Consider the following 17,104-nt stretch of genomic DNA (forward strand, 5'->3'; position numbering starts at 1 on the left):
ATTACTTCCTCTTGAGGCCAAGGGAAGTTTGTTGGGGTGAATCCAAGTTATTGGTGCCCCCTCACTGATGATGATGGTAAGTGCCCTTGAGTGGACCTGGGCCTTTTCGACACTATTGTTAAATAAAGCCCATTGCGTGAGTTCACCCTACTAAGAGTACTAGTGTAGTTGTTACTGATTTGGTGTCATGATTGATACTCTATCCTCCAATTTCCATACCACAAATGGTGCCTTCCCTGATCAAGATTTCTCTCCCTCTCAACCTGTTCATGTTCTGTAATATCTGAGCACTTTTATAGCCTCATGGTAAATCATTTTTACATTTCAATCAGACTGCAATCTTCTTATTTAACATTATCTCTAAAGGGCATTTACCAAGCAGAAAAAAATGAGAAGTATTGAACTGATAAAACTAAATTAATTCATTTGCTGAAAAAAAAGTGTTAATTCTGCTTGCCTTTGCAGATGGTCCAGCTTCATCCTGATGAGGGCTTAGATCATTTTCCGATTGTCAATGAGGTATTTGTTGGTCCAAAGTGTACACTGTAAGGCGACTTCCTCTCTGAGATGCTCAAGGCATTTAGAGGTTTGTTCAGCAAACATGACCTTCTGCTGCATCTTGACTGGACTGAGCTCTTTTATCCTGACCAATGATTGGAAATCAGCTTGCTTTCTCAAATCTCTTGAAATACATATGATTCTTTCTGTTAATAGACACAACATGCTGGAGTAACTCAGTGGGTCAGGCAACATCTCTGGAGAGAAGGACCAGGTAATGTTTGGACCCTTCGACCCGAAATGTCACCTAATCCTTCTCTCCAGACATGCTGCCTGACCTGTTGAGTTACTCCAGCAGTTTGTGTCTATCTTCAGTGTAAACCAGCATCTACAGTTCCTTCCTGTACATTCATTCTGTTAAGTTCTCCCATATTTGTTGAGTGATAAATGACAGCAGCACATTAAGCCTGTAGCAGGTAAATGTGTGAGATGAAATGGAGAAGTAGTAAGCCACTACAAAGACACCCATGACATGACTTTGTCAGGCATCTTTGAATTTACTGCAAGCATGCAGTGGTCTGTAATAAAGAGTGACAATAATATGAGGAGATTGGTGGTGTAAGTGTGGTGGTAGAGGAAATTCATTGGAGTCCCAGGATTCTCCCTGTCATAATTTCTTCCTTTCATAATTTGTTGAAGCACATCACAGCCAATTAATTATTTTTCAAGTGTGATTATAGTTGTAACATAGACAAATCTGGCAGTGAATGAAATACAAGCTTATCTTTCCAATTCACGTTTTTTTTGTTTTTTTTGTTTTCTTTTTATTTGAATTTCACAGTAATTTGCATACATACAATGATAACAGACGGTGACACTCAAGGCATAATTGTTCAACAGTATGTAGGCGACCCTCAAAGCCCTTACCCGTACCCACCTTCAACCCACCCGAATCAGGTCGGACCCAAACGGGGACAAACACACACTCACATACATACACATCCACACAAATATAGTAAGATAAACAAAACAAAAAGTACTATAAAAAAAAAGAAAAAAAAAAGGGGGTCACTAATAACAGTAAACAAGTAAGTAATTAAATAAGTGTGGTGGTGGGGGAGGGTTAAGGGGAGAGCAGCTGCAGTAGAGCAGAACAATGGTGGAGAGCACTCAGTCCTCTTCCGGGTCCGGGGACAAGTTGAGAGAGTTAACAAGTTCCAAGAAAGGGTTCCATGTATCTAGGCAATTCACGTTATTTTTTAATGCACAACAATATGGTTGTCCTCAATCTCGTATTTGATTCACGACTCAATGTTTGTGTGGATGATTTGTCACGTTCTTTATCCAATTCCTCCTTAAAAACTGTCGTGGAACCCATAGATTTTACAATCGTCGCATGACTGGAATTCGTAGTGGTAGTGGAAGTTTATGATATCACCACTGGATGCAATGGTAAAATAACATGTACAACCACGATGTTTGTCTCAATATCAGATAGAAAATGATTGCCACTGAATAACCGCATCAGTTTGCTTTCTCTCAAATGCCTCAGTGGAATTAATTTTACTGCAGACCTGTGTAATGCTGAGATGGCATGTTCCATTATAACCACCAGCAGCTACTTTTGTTACCATTAGAGTACTAACAATGACTGTAGGATATGATGTGTCAGGCCTACACACTTTCTCAATATGTATGGGATTCACATTTAATCTGAATACCCATCATCAAAGCCTTGGTTCATAACAATGAATTTGCAGCAGCTAAATAGTTAGAAACATTATATGCAGTCATGGAGTTGGGCAACGCAAAAACAGGCCCTTTGGTCCACCTTGACCGTGCTAACCAATTTGGGCTAGTCCTATTGGCCTACATTTGGCCTGGAGATCTCTAATCCATTCCTATCCATGTATCTGTCAAAATATCTTTTAAAAATCCCAATTGCATCGGCTTCTGTAGCTTCCTCTAACAGCTCACTCCAGATAAGGACTACCCTCTGAATGAAATAGTTGCCCTTGAGGTCCCTTAATATTTCCCCTCTCACTTTAAGTCTATCTCCTCTAGTTTAAGAATCCTTTATCCTGGGGAATGACTGTAAGCAATCACCTTGTGATCGTGTAAATTTCGATAAGCTTCCAATGCTTCCAGCCTCCAATACTCCAAAGAAATAGTCCCAGCCTATCCCACCTCTCCACATGACTCAAGCCCACGGACAGGTAACATCCTGGTAGTTCTCTTCTGCATTCTTTCCAAGTTGATGACATCCTTCCTGTAGCCGGGCAATCTGAACTGCACACATTCCTCCAAGTGTGGTCGCATCAACAACTTGCAAAGCCACATCATGATATCCCAACTTTTCCACTCAATACCTTTCCCAATGAAGGCAAGCATGCCAAACATCATCTTTACCACACTGTCCACCCAACATGCCACTTTTAGGGAACCTTGTACTCTCAGATCTCTCTGTTCTGCAATTCACATCAAAGCTCTTTCACTTACCATGCAAGTCCTGCTCTGGTTTGACATACCATAGTGCAACACCTCACACTCAACAGTTAAACAAAAGAATGAAATTCTCTTTAAAATTCCTGCAGGTCTGCCAATCCTACAACCCCCAGATGAAGTGTTTAAGAAAGAACTGCAGATGCCTGAAAAATTGAAGGTAGACAAAAATGTTGGAGAAACTCAGTGGGTGAGGCAGCATCTATGGAGCGAAGGAATAGGTGATGTTTCGGGTCGAGACCCTTCTTCAAGGTCTCGACCCGAAACGTCACCTATTCCTTTGCTCCATAGATGCTGCCTCACCCGCTGAGTTTCTCCAGCATTTTGTCTGCTCCCAGATGAAGGGCTTGCCTGACGAGATGACCCGACCGTCGAGGTCTACTGCGAACAGTGAAGCCTGCGGCCAAGACATGTCTTCTGAAGCTTCAATCACTTGCATCTACCGACCCAACCAGATGACCAATCGGGCCCCGACATTGAGCAGATGCCGACCGCCTAGGCCCGAACAACTGTAGGCCTCGACCTCGCGGAGTACCTGACGTTATATCCTGACGTCGACGCATGTCTAGGCCGAAAGCCCGGAGAACCCAACATTGCTACTCAACTCCTGGACACAATCAGGTTCTTGATGGAGAGGCTGACTCCATACTCCAGTTTCTGGGCCTGAACAGGAGCAGTTATCATCTGAGAAAATATGGGAAGCAAGCAACAGTGAGGTTTCAGACCCCCTCCCCCCCATCAAATGTTGGCAAATGTACAGACTATTCAGAATAAACTGGATGAACAAAGCTAGACTTACCTAATATATGGACTGAGGAGATGTTGTGTGCTCTGTTTTTCAGAGACATGGCCCATCCCTGCTTCACCCGTCTGTGCCGTTCAACCAGAGAGCTTCTCGCTACACTGGATAGACTGCACGGCATCCTTGGGGAAGGTAAAGGGTGGAGGGTCTGCTTTCCAATCAGCTTTGTAAAGTGCTCAGATATGTTGTAAACCTGCCGAGCTCCTCCTCCCCAGAACTATAGTAGCATACATTGAAGTGTTGTTCCTACTATTGCCATGGGACTTCGCTCCGATTATCCCGACAGCAGTCCATATCCCACTCCAGACTCTTGCTAAGCATGCCAAATGTCCAAAAGACTCTTGCTAAGCTTGCACTTGAGGAAATACACATATTCATCAATAACCTTAAAAGGAAGTTAGCCCATGGCCTTGTTCATAATAATCAGGAACTTCAATCAGGCCAACCTCAGGCGCATGCTGTCGAAATACTTTCAGTACGTCTCCTACCCAACCAGAAGCCCAAACTGCTTGACTACTACCACACAACTATCAAGGATGGCCTCCATTCGAAAATCAATCCTCCATAACTACCCTTTGACTCCATTATCCAAGATCTAAACTGCCACTTTGAATTTCAAATAACTGTACGTTATTTTTGGCTCTCTTATCCATCGTCATACTGAATGTTAAATTTATAACATTGCAGTGCTTAACTAAACATAGACTGTCCACTTTTAATTGAGAGGCTGTATTCAATTTGGAGATGCAGCGGAGAATCAGGCCATTAGGACCATCGGATCCGCGCCGACCAGCGATCCTCACACACTAACACTATCCTACACACACCAGGGACAATTTACAATTTTATCAAGCCAATTAGCTTACAAACCTGCACATCTTTGGAGTGTGGGAGGAAACCGGAACACCTGGGAAACAAACCTATGCGGTCACGGGGAGAACATACAAACTCTATGCAGACAGCACCCATAATTAGGATCAAACCTGGTTCTCTGTCGCTTTAAGGCAACAGCTCTCCCGCTGCACCATCGTGTCCCCCAAGTTAAAAGAAATTCGACCTCACCCATGAACAATGATGTAAATTCAAATGGTGCCTGGCACCCAAGGGTGCTCTTCAACACCAGCTATAACACTAAGATATATATGCATTCTAGTTGCAGCAGGTTAGTGTATATCCATTAGAATATTTTATTTAGTCACTCATGAAGGCAAAAATTAAGAGTTGTTTTATTATTTGGAATGGCACAGTGACACGGCTTGAAAAGGCAATAATTCGCAACCCAAGAGACCTGGAGTCAATCCTGATCTCTGGTCCATTCTGTGTGGAGTTTCCATGTTCTCCCTGTGACCGCTGGGTTTACTACGATTTATCCCCGCATTCCAAAAATGTGTGGGTTCTGTAGGTGAGTTGGCTTCTGTAAATTGCCCCTTGTGTGTAGGTGAGTGAGATTAATGTAAATGGGTGGTCGATGGTCAGTGTGGACTTGGTAGGCCAAAGGACATTTCCATGCTGCATCTCTCTAGCCAAGAATATTTTGTCATTCTTTTAAAAAAAGAAACAATTCTGACACAACAAGGAGAATAAAATGCAAGAAACAAGGAAATGCAGATGCTGGAATCTTCTGCAAAGCACAAACTGCTAGAGTAATTCAGCAGGTTAGGCAACATCTCTGGGGGACATGGAAAGGCTACGTTTTGGGATGGGACCCTTATTCAGCCTCAATGTAGTAGGTGGGAGAAAGCTGGAAAAGAGGTGGGGGTTTGACACAGCCAAGCAAGTGATACAGGTGAGGGAGGTTTTGATAAGCTAGGCAGAGGTTCACGTGCACCTTCTTCAACCTCATCTGCTGTATCCGCTGTCCCAGGCAATACCAAGCACTCAGTGATTGTTTCGCTGAACACCTCTGCCCAGCATGCCTTGGCCTACATGATCTCCCAGTTGCTAAACACTTTACCTACCCCTCCCTTCCCCACACTGACCTTTCTGTCCTGGGCCTCCTCCACTGTCAGAGTGAGGCCCAGAGCAAATTAGAAGAACAGCACCTCGTATTTTGCTAGAATATTGACTTCTCTAACTTCAAGTAACACTTGCTTTCACTCTCTTTCCATCCTTCCCCCATTGTTATCCATTCCTTCTGTCCAGAGATGCTGCCTGTCCCGCTGAGTTACTCCAGCATTTTGTGTCTATCTTCGGTGTAAAGCAGCATCTGCAGTTCCTTCCTACACAATGAACCATTGTGGTTTAGTTTAGAGATACAGCGCGGAAACACGGCCTTCAGCCCATCGAGTCCAAGTCGATCATCGATCCCCGTACACTCGCACTATCCTACACACTAGAGACAATTTACAATCTTTACCGGTCAATTAACCTATAAACCTATACATGTTTGAAGTGTGGAAGGAAACCGAAGCTCCCAAAGAAAACCCACGTGGTCACGGGGAGAATGTACAAACTCTGTACATACAGCACCCTTAGTCAGGATCGAACCTGGGTTTCTGGCGCAGTAAGGCAGCACTCTACCGTTGTGCCACCGTTCCGCCCCTAGTTTCCTTGAACATCGTCTGCTTTGATCTGTTGTTTTCACACCTCACCTTTCCATATCTCTAGTCTCCCTCTCCGACTCTCAGTCTGAAGAAGGGTCTCGACCTGAAAAGTCACCCATTCATTTTTCTCCAGGGTACTGCCTGTCCTGCTGAGTTACTCCAGCATTTTGTGTCTATCTCCACCGTCAACCCTTTAAGTATAATTTGCCAGTCAGTCCTAGCCAATTCCCTTCTCATACTTTCAAAGTCTCCTTTATTAGTTCAGGACCCTAGTCTCTGAATTAACCATGTCACTCTCCATCCTAATGCAGAATTCCACCATATTATGGTCACTGTTGCCCAAGGGGTTTTGCACAACAAAATCGCTAACTAATCCTTCCTCATTACCCAATACCCAGTCTAGAATAGCCTGCCCTCTAGTCGGTTCATCTACATATTGGTTTATAAACCCATCCTGTATACTCAGTATAATACCGGTTTAAATCGAAGGTAGACACAAAATGCTGGAGTATCTGGAGTACCAGGCAGCATCTCTGGAGAGAAGGAATGGGAGACGTTTCGGGTCTGAAGAAACGTCTCGACCCCAAAACGTCACCCATTCCTTCTCTCCAGAGATGCTGCCTGTCCCGCTGAGTTACCCCAGCATTTTGTGTTTAAGAAGCAATTACAGATGCTGGAAAACAGAAAGAGTTTCGACCCGAAACGTTGCCTATTTCTTCGCTCCATAGATGCTGCCTCATCCGCTGAGTTCCTCCAGCATTTTGTGTCTACCTTCGGCCCATCAAGCCTACTCCGCCATTCAATCATGGCCTGATCTATCTCTCCCTGCTAACCCCATTCTCCCCATAAACCTCTGACACCCGTAGGGTGGAAAAGCAGAGGGTTGGCCTTTGTTTTTCTGTACCGTTTGTTTTGAGGGTCGTGTGTAAGCACACCGAGAGAAGAAGAAGAAGAAGAAGAAGACGTCCTTGGCGTCCAGTGGTCGCTCTTCCTTCACCACAGCCCCCTCTCTGGAGGCGAACTCTCCACCTCTCGGGCCGCACCCAACCAGCGCCGGCCGTGCTGAGCGCCGGGCCAATGGCAGCGTCCGGCGCTGTGAGGTGGCGGTTGCTGCGCAGGGGGGAGGAGGAGGAGGTGGAGGTGATCTGATCTGTGCTCGGCCCCAGTTTGATCATGGTTCCCGTCGTCGCTTACCCGTCCCAATCCGCCATCATTGTCTCCTCCAGCAACACCCGTTTCATCTAGCGAGAGGTAAGGAGGACCTTGATATGAGGGAGTGAGGGAGGGAGGCCCGGGTGTGATCATGGTTTCTCCTTTACCCGCCCCAGTCCAAGTGCCCCCGTCGCCGCCTCCTCCAGCAACACCCACTTCAACTAGAGAGTAAGAGAGGGTAAGGAGCAAAGATTGCTCCATAATCTATAAGGAGTGTGTGAGGGCGGAGTGTGGCGGCGCCGAGGAGGAGGAGGAGGAGGAGGAGGGTGCAGGTGCAGCAGCCGGTGGTCTGTCGGCCCGAGTGTGACCATGGTTCCCCCCTCCCTCGCCCCTTTACCCGTCCCAGTCCGCCGTCATTGCCTCCACCAACACCTGGCGAGAGGCAAGGCAAGGCAAGGGGGTTCTTTATCTGAGGGTGGAGCGGTGTGCGAGGTCGGCCCGAGTGTGATCGTGGTTCGGAAAGAAGTACTGCAAATGCTGGTTTAAATTCAAGGCAGACACAGAATGCTGGAGCAACTCAGCATCTCTGGAGAGAAGGAATGGGTGATCATGTTTCCCGTTACCTGTCATTGTCACCGTCCCTGACACCCGTTTCATCTAGCGAGATGTAAGGAGAGCCACTAACGAGGGGGAGGGAGCGTTGCGGGTGCTTGGCCCGGTTTCCCGGACTGTCTGGGGCCAGACCCGAGACATCACCCACTCTTTCTCCCCACAAAGAAGCTGAGTTACTCCAGAGTTTCGTGTCTATCTTCGGTGTAAACCAGCATCTGCAGTTCCTTCCTACACATTTTGTCCGGGATTGGTCACCGGTCGAGGGACCCTCTTCCCGGACACCTCCTGTGACCGATGGGGGTCTGTATTGGCGGCTTCTGTATCCCGTCTGCGGCTGGGTCCTCAACTCCCGTCAGTGTGTCTGCCCTGTAACTTGACCTGTCAACTTGCCTCTGCTGCCAGTGGGAGAGCTCGCTCTCGCCCTCTGACCGCAAGGTCTTTGACATCTCCGACACCTCGACTCGTTTCACTGCAGCCCAGAGTATGCCATTACTGGCTTTGCTACTCTCCGAAGCGTTTGCTGTCAATGCCTTTGACTACGTGGCCATATTCGTACACAGGCCCAGTCACCGTGCAGTTAGTTGGCAGTGTCTTCGATTATGAGCTTCTGCCACAAAACTCTTGTCAACCTTTCTTCCACGTCCAATTTCAAATATTCGTATCTGGGCAGAAACAAGGAACTACAGATACTGGTTTCCACAGAGTTTTGGAGTAATTCAGCAGGTCAGGCAATGTTCCCATCTGAGCACTTCTGCATTAATCTAACCCTAAAACCACTTAGTTAGAGAAGTCAGACTTAATTTCCTGATCTTCAATGTGATCAACTGAGTAAGGTGAAGTAACAATTTCTTGGAATTGAAAAAAAAAATACTAAGTTGCATCTATTTGCATGAATGCCTTTAAATTTGCTACTCTGGTTGGCATCCTTCCATCTCTGAGATAATCAGTATGTAAAAGTCACATCATGTACAGAGTTTGTGTTGATAACAAAATATTTACTCCAGAGATGGCATTTGACATTCTTGGAAATGTATTTTGGCTGATATTGTTGGAAGGTCTGTGGATCTTTAACCTTGCAAAATGGTGCTGTGCTACATCGCAGAACTATTGAAATCACTGATTGTCATGGTGTTTCAAACTTCTACATCTAAGAAGTGGTTTCTATTGGTTTCTTTCATCAATTTCAATTTCCAATTTGCCTTAATCAATTATGAAGGACTTTATATTTCTTTAATTAGCACCTTAAAACAGATTTCTGGGCACACTGATATCTGTTTGGCTTGGGCCATCTCCCCATGTAGGTTGAGTCCAGTCACGGGTTTCGAGAGAGTGGAGCAGAGGACTGAACATACAGCCTTGAACTACAGCTGTGTGGGAAAGAATTGCAGATGCAGGTTTAAATCGAAGGTAGACACAAAATGCAGGAGTAACTCGGCAGGACAGGCGGCATCTCTGGAGAGAAGGAATGAGTTTTAAGAAGAGTCTCGACCCGAAACATCACCCATTGCTTCTCTCCAGAGATGCTGCTTGCCCCACTGAGTTACACCAGCATTTTGTGCCTGCCTTGAGCTACAGCTTCTGTGTTGAATGTTATCAAGGAGGAAGTGTTGCCAATTAATACTGATTGTGATCTGCCGATGAGAGAGTAGAGGTTCCAATTACATAGGGATTAGCAGAGACCTAGTTCTGCTTGAGAAGTTTGGAGGGGATGATAGTTCATAACTTCATAAGTGATAGGAGCAGAATTAGGCCATTTGGCCCATCAAGTCTACTCCACCATTCAATCTTGACTGATCTATCTCTCCCTCCCAACCCGTACTAATCACAAATCTATCTCTGCCTTAAAAATATCCATTGACAGCCTCCACAGCCATTTGTGGCAATGAATTCCACTGTTTCACCACCCTCTGATTAAAGAAATTCCTCCTCCTCATCTTCCTAAAGGAATGTCCTTTAATTCTGAAGCTATGACCTCGGGTCCTAGACTATCCCACTAGTGGAAACATTCTCTTCACATCCACTCTATCCAGGCCTTTCACTATTAGGTAAGTTTCAATGAGGACCCCCTCATCCTTCTAAGCTCCAGCAACTAGAGGCCCTGTGCCGTCAAACGCTCATCATATGTTAACCCACTCATTTCTGTGATCATTCTCGCAAATTAAAGTATTCATGTGTACTATTTTGTTGCATATCCTTTGCATGCAATGACTGCTTGAAGTCTGTGATTCATGGACATCACCAGTTGCTGGGTGTCTTCTCTGGTGATGCTCTGTCAGGCCTGTATTGCAACCATCTTTAGCTTATGCATGTTTTAGGGGCTAGTCCCCTTCAGTTTTCTCTTCAGCATATAAAAGGCATGCTTAATTGGGTTCAGATCGGTTGATTGACTTGGCCACTCAAGAATTGACCATTTTGTAGCCCCCCCCCCCCCCCCCCCGGACACTTATTTATTTTTTTTTTTAAATTCAAATCGTTTTGCTATGTCGCTCAGATTCAAGGGAGATGCTAAATTTTGCATCTTTGTTGTCTCTGTACTGTACACTGACAATGACAATTAAACCACCGTGTTTCACAGATGAATGCTTTGAATCTGAATCTGAATCTACTTTGACTTGGCCACTCAAGTTAATTGATCTGTCCCAGACCTTTTGCTTTAAGCTTATTGGAAAAACCTGGCCTCCTTTGTTGCTTTAGCAGTATGTTTGGGATCATTGTCTTGCTGTAGAATGAACTGCTGGCCAATGAGTTTTGAGGCATTTATTTGAACTTGAGCAGATAGGATGTGTCTATACACTTCGGAATTCATTTTGCATCTACCATCAGCAGTTGTATCGTCAGTGAAGATAAGTGAGCCAGTACCTTCAGCAGCCATACATGCCATGCCATAACACCCCCACCACCGTGTTTCACAGATGAGGTGGTATGCTTTGGATCTTGGGAAGTTCCTTCTCTCCTCCATACTTTGCTCTTGCCGTCACCCTGATATAAGTTAATCTTCGTCTCATCTGTCCACAAGACCTTTTTCCAGAACTTTGATTGCTCTTTTAAGTACTTATTGGCAAACTATAACCTGGCCACCGATTTTTGTGGCTAACCAGTGGTTTGCATCTTGCAGTGTAGCCTCTGTATTTATGTTGATGAGGTCTTCTGTGGCCAGTGTTCATTGACAAATCCACACCTGACTCCTGAAGCATTTCAGATAAACCTTGTCAAAGGCTTTTTGAAAGCCCAGATACACCACGTTCACTGGCTCTCCCTTATCCATTCTACTTGTCACATCCTCAAAGATTCTAGATTCTAGAAGATTAGTCGTGCATGATTTCCCCTTCATAAATCCATGCTGACTTGGACCGATCCTGTCACTGCTTTCCAAATGAGCTGCTATTACCTTTTTAATAATTGACTCGAGCATTTTCCCCACTACTGATGTAAGGCTAACTGGTATATAATTCCATGTTTTCTCTCTCCCTCCTTTCTTAAAAAGGGTTACATTAGCTACCCTCCAGTCCACAAGAACTGATCCAGAGTCTATAGAACATTGGAAAATGATCACCTATGCATCCACGATTTCTTGGGCTACATCCTTAAGTACTCTGGGATGCAGACCATCACGCCCTGGGGATTTAACTGCCTTCAGTCCCAACAGTTTACCGCAAACCAGTTCATGACTAATGTAATTCCTTTCAGTCCCTCCCTCCCACTAGATTCTCGGTCCCCTAGTATTTCTGGGAGATTGATTCTGTCTTCACCAAGGAAGGCACAAACAATGTACTTGGAAGGCACAAACAACTGTTCTTCCATTTCCTTGTTTCCCATTATAAATTCACCTGTCTCTGACTGTAAGGGACTTACATTTGTCTTCACTAATCTTTATCTCTTCACATATTAAAATAAGCTTTTACAGTCAGTTTTTATATTCCTCGCAAGCTTTCTTTCATGACTCCCCCCCCCCCCCCCCCCCAGTCAACCCCTTTGTCCACCTATGTTGAATTCTAATTTTCTCACAATCCTCCGGTTTGCTGCTTCCTCTGGCCAATTTATATGCATTTTACTTGGATTTAACACCATCTTTAATTTCCCTCATTAGCCACGGTTGATCCGCCTTCCCTGTTTTATTTTTTTTGACAGACAGGGTTGAACAATTTTTGTTCATCCATGCGATCTTTAAACCTTTGCCATTGTATCTCCTCCGTCAACCCTTTAAGTATAATTTGCCAGTCCTAGCCAATTCCCGTCTCATACCATCAAAAGGTATGAGCCAGTAACCATTAAATGGTGGAGCAGGCTGTTTCTAATTTATATGTTTTTGTGAAAAGAAAGCTATGAATTTAAAAACTGATTTTTGAACCAAATGCTGGGTGATATGAAAATGTATCAAGTTAAGGCACTGGGAATTATGTTGTGAAAGCCTGGCGTTTTCAAGGTGCAAAATAAAGGAAGGTGGCCAGGAATCTGTTGGCCTAGTTAAGTGTAAAGTAGTGCAAATCCTTAATGCAGGTGAAATCATTGCTTGAGAATGGGATAGTTATTTGTGCAGAAATCTCTGCTCTTAGTTTTTCCTAGTGTGGCTCTTATATTTTGCTATACAGTCCACATTGGAACAAAATAATGTTAAAATATACAGATATTTTCATAGAGAACTTTTTAACTTTATGGCATAATGGTGAAATATTTTTCAATTAATTATGTACAGTTATCATCTTTGATGCAATGGAGACGTGAAGTCATATTAGCACTTAATAATATAATGTTAAACATTTAATGTGTCCTAATAAAGTGTTGTGTGTGAAGGAAAGTTTAGCCCTTTACTAAATTGGTCCTAAATGTACACAAGGTTATTCTCGCATGAGATGAAGTAAGTGTTACTTCTCTGTTTGTGATTATGTTAATTGAAGTGGCTCAAAGATGAAAGTAGTCTAAAAGATAAACATCAAGGAATATCAAACCATATTTGGAGTGACTGAATTATATTATTAACATTGCATGTATTTTATCAGTAATCCATTCATCCACCAAGGTGTAATACAGAAATTAATATGGCTCAAAATGAGTAGGAAGGAACTGTAGATGCTGGTTTAAACCAAAGGATAGACACAAAAAGCTGGAGTAACTTAGTGGGACAGGCAGCATCTCTGGAGAGAAGGAATGGGTGACGTTTCGGCTCGAGACTAGTTATGGAAAAGGGAAACAAGAAACTGTTGCAACTTGGGTGAGTGAGGGGATAGAGAAAGAGGGAATGCTCTGGTTACTTGAAGTTAGAAATCGATATTCATACCACTGGGATGTGATCTGCCCAAGCGAAATATGAGATAGTCTTCCTCCAATTTGCGTTTAGCCTCACTCTGACAATGGAGGTCAGTGTGGGAATGGGAAGGAGAATTAAAGTGTTTAGCAACTGGGAGATCAGGTAGGTTCAGGAGGACTGAGCCAAGGTGTTCAATGAAATGATCGGCCAGTCTACTTTTGGTCTCGCTGATGTATAAGAGTCCACATCTTGAACAAGGATACAGTAGGTGGAGGTGCAAGTGACCCTCTGCCTAACCTGGCTCAAGCTGTGTGCAATGGTTAAGTGAGTATGAAAGTGAGTGAAATCCATGAAGGCAAAAAGTAGTGGGGAAAATCCAAAAATGATGTGACATTAGTTGTCATCTCTTTATATTAGAAGAAAAGCACTTTGCAAATGCAGTTTGCCAATTTGCAGCTTGAGTTCTGCAGTCAAAAAGGTGAGTATGGGGAAAAGAATCAGTCCATTACCTATTTGTGTAATCATAAAGTCATGCAGCACAGAAATAAGCCCTTTGGGCCACCTTGCCCACATCGGCCAAGGCGCCCATCTAAATTGGTCCCAATTGTTTTTGACCCATATATCTCTAAACCTTTTCCTATCCACGTGTCTGTCCAAAGTCCTATAAATGTTGTTATTGTACCTATCTCAACCACTTCCTCTGCCAGCTCATTCCTTATACATATCACCCTCGGTGTGGAATAAGTTACCCCTCCCGTTTCTATGAATTCTTTCCAATCTCATCTTTAACCTATATCCTCTGGTCTTGATCCCCCAACACCGCGGACAAAAGACTGCGTGTTCACCCTGTCTCTGCCCCTCATGATTTTATACAACTCTTTAAGATCAATCCTAAAAGCTTCAAGGAATGAAGTCCTAGATGGGCCAAACTTTCCCTACAGTTCCTGGAGTAGTGGAATTATTCTTGCATGTTTTATTTGCATTCTTTCCAGTTTAATTACATCTTTTCTGAACACAATACACCAAGTGCAGTCTCATCGATATCTTGTACGACTGCAGCATAAAATCCCAACTTCTATATTCTGCGGCCATTCTGATGAAAACCAGTGTGCCCAAAAGTCTTTTTCACCCCACTGTCTACCTGTAACCCCTCTTTCAGAGTATGATGTACTTGTAATCCCAGCTCTCTTTGTTCTACAATACTCCCCAGGGCCCTACTGTTCAATGTGAAAGTCCTACCTTAGTTTGATTTTTCAAAATGAAATGCTATGCTTTTGTATGAATTAAACATCATTTGCTATTCTTCAGCCCACTCATCCATCTGATCAAGATCCCACTGTAATTCTTGATGACCTTCTTATTTTTAGTGTCACCTGCAAATTTACTAATCATGCCTTGTACATTCTCAACTAAATTGTTGGTGTAAATGACAAGCAATAATGGGCCCAGCACAGACAGCTGAGGAACGCCATGTCATGGGCTTCGAGCCTCTGTTTCCTATGGTCAAGGTAGTTATATATCCAATCAGCTTGCTCTCCTTGGATCCCATGCAAACTAACCTTCCAGAGCCACCTACCATATGAAACTTTACCAAAGGCCATGCTGAAGTTCATATAAACTATGTCTACAACCCTGCCCTCATTATCCTTCTTGATTACTTCAAAAGAATCAATCAAATTCATGAGACATGATCTACCATCCAAAAAGCTGTGCTGACTATACATATGACCTCATCTATTATATCTGTTGTTCACGGTGTGGACTCGTGTACATTGGTGAGACCAAACGTAGACTGGTCGATCATTTCGCTGATCACCTTTGATCAGTCCGTCTGGACCTACCTGATCTCCCCGTTGCCAAACACATTAATTCCCCTTCCCATTTCTACACTGATCTTTATGTCCTGGGCCTCCTCCATTGTCCCTTGATCATGTCTGACGAATCTTATAGAATTTTTCGAGGATGTAACTAGTAGAGTGGATAAGGGAGAACCAGTGGATGTGTTGATTCTGGACTTTCAGTAGGCTTTCGACAAGGTCCCACATAAGAGATTAGTATGCAAACTTAAAGCACACGGTATTGGGGGTTCAGTATTGATGTGGATAGAGAACTGGCTGGCAGACAGGAAGCAAAGAGTAGGAGTAAATGGGTCCTTTTCAGAATGGCAGGCAGTGGCTAGTGGGGTACCGCAAGGCCCAGCTATTTACAATATATATTAATGATTTGGACGAGGGAATTGAATGGAACATCTCCAAGTTTGCGGATGACACAAAGCTGGGGGGCAATGTTAGTGGTGAGGAGGATGCTTGGAAGCTGCAAGGTGACTTGGATAGGCTGGGTGAGTGGGAAAATACATGGCAGATGCAGTATAATGTGGATAAATGTGAGGTTATCCACTTTGGTGGCAAGAACAGGAAAGTAGATTATTATCTGAATGGTGGCCGATTAGGAAAAGGGGTGATGCAACGAGACCTGGGTGTCATGGTACACCAGTCATTGAAAGTAGGTAAGCAGGTGCAGCAGGCAGTGAAGAAAGCGAATGGTATGTTGGCATTCATAGCAAAAAGGATTTGAGTACAGGAGCAGGGAGGTTCTACTGCAGTTGTTCAGGGCCTTTGTGAGACCACACCTGGAGTATTGCGTACAGTTTTGGTCTCCTAATCTGAGGAAAGACATTCTTGCCATAGAGGGAGTACAGAGAAGGTTCACCAGACTGATTCCTGGGAAGGCAGGACTTTCATATGAAGAAAGACTGGATAGACTCAGCTTGTACTCGCTAGAATTTAGAAGATTGAGGGGGGATCTTATAGAAAATTACAAAATTCTTAAGGGGTTGGACTGGCTAGATGCAGGAAGATTGTTCCCGATGCTGGGGAAGTCCAGAACAAGGGGTCACAGTTTGAGGATAAGGGGGAAGTCTTTTAGGACCGAGATGAGACTTTTTTTTTTCACAGATAGTGGTGAATCTGTGGAATTCTCTGCCATAGAAATTAGTTGAGGGAGTTAGATGTGACCCTTGTGGCTAAAGGGATCAGGGGGTATGGAGAGAAGGCAGGTACAGGATAATGAGTTGGATGATCAGCCTTGATCATATTGAATGCGGTGCAGGCTTGAAGGGCCAAATGGCCTACTCCTGCACCTATTTTTTATGTTTCTATGTTTGAAGGCAGAAACAGGTGAATATGGGGAACAAGGAAATGGCAGATGAGTTGAACAGGTACTTTGGTTCTGTCTTCACTGAGGAAGACACAAACAATCTCTCTGAAGCACTAGGGGACAGAGGACCTAGGGTGATGAAGGTACTGAAAGAAATTAACATTAGTCAGGAAATGGTGTTGGGTAGACTGATGGGACTGAAGATTGATAAATCCCCAGGGCATGTTGGTCTGCAGCCCAGGGTACTCGAGGAGGTGGCCTTGGAAATCATGGACGCAATGATGTTCATTTTCCAATGTTCTATAGATTCTGGATCAGTTCCTGTGGATTGGAAGGTAGCTAATGTCATCCCACTTTTCAAGAAATGAGGGAGAAAGAAAGCAGGGAATTACAGACCAGTTAGCCTGACATCCGTGGTGGGGAAGATGCTGGAGTCGATTATCAAAGATGTAATAGCGGCGCATTTGAATAGTTGTAACAGGATCGGTCCAAGTCAGCATGGATCTACGAAGGGGAAATCATTCTTGACAAATCTTCTGGAATTTTTTGAGGATGTAACAAGTAAAATGGACAAGGGAGAGCCAGTGGATGTAG

The 17,104-nt window shown here is 44.1% G+C and overlaps 1 protein-coding gene across 2 annotated transcripts in view; it reads left to right on the forward strand.

Moving 5' to 3' along the window:
* Positions 1-7,457: 7,457 nt before the first annotated feature.
* Positions 7,458-17,104, forward strand: part of ibtk (inhibitor of Bruton agammaglobulinemia tyrosine kinase) — a 121,754-nt gene continuing 112,107 nt past the window's right edge. For both annotated transcript variants that reach the window (XM_055636068.1, XM_055636069.1), the window contains exon 1: positions 7,458-7,596. The gene's annotated coding sequence lies outside the window, so the exon portion shown is untranslated. The remainder of the gene's footprint in view (positions 7,597-17,104) is intronic.

This window comes from Leucoraja erinacea, chromosome 5 (genome assembly GCF_028641065.1).
Source record: "Leucoraja erinacea ecotype New England chromosome 5, Leri_hhj_1, whole genome shotgun sequence".
In the NCBI taxonomy this organism is placed as follows: domain Eukaryota; kingdom Metazoa; phylum Chordata; class Chondrichthyes; order Rajiformes; family Rajidae; genus Leucoraja; species Leucoraja erinaceus.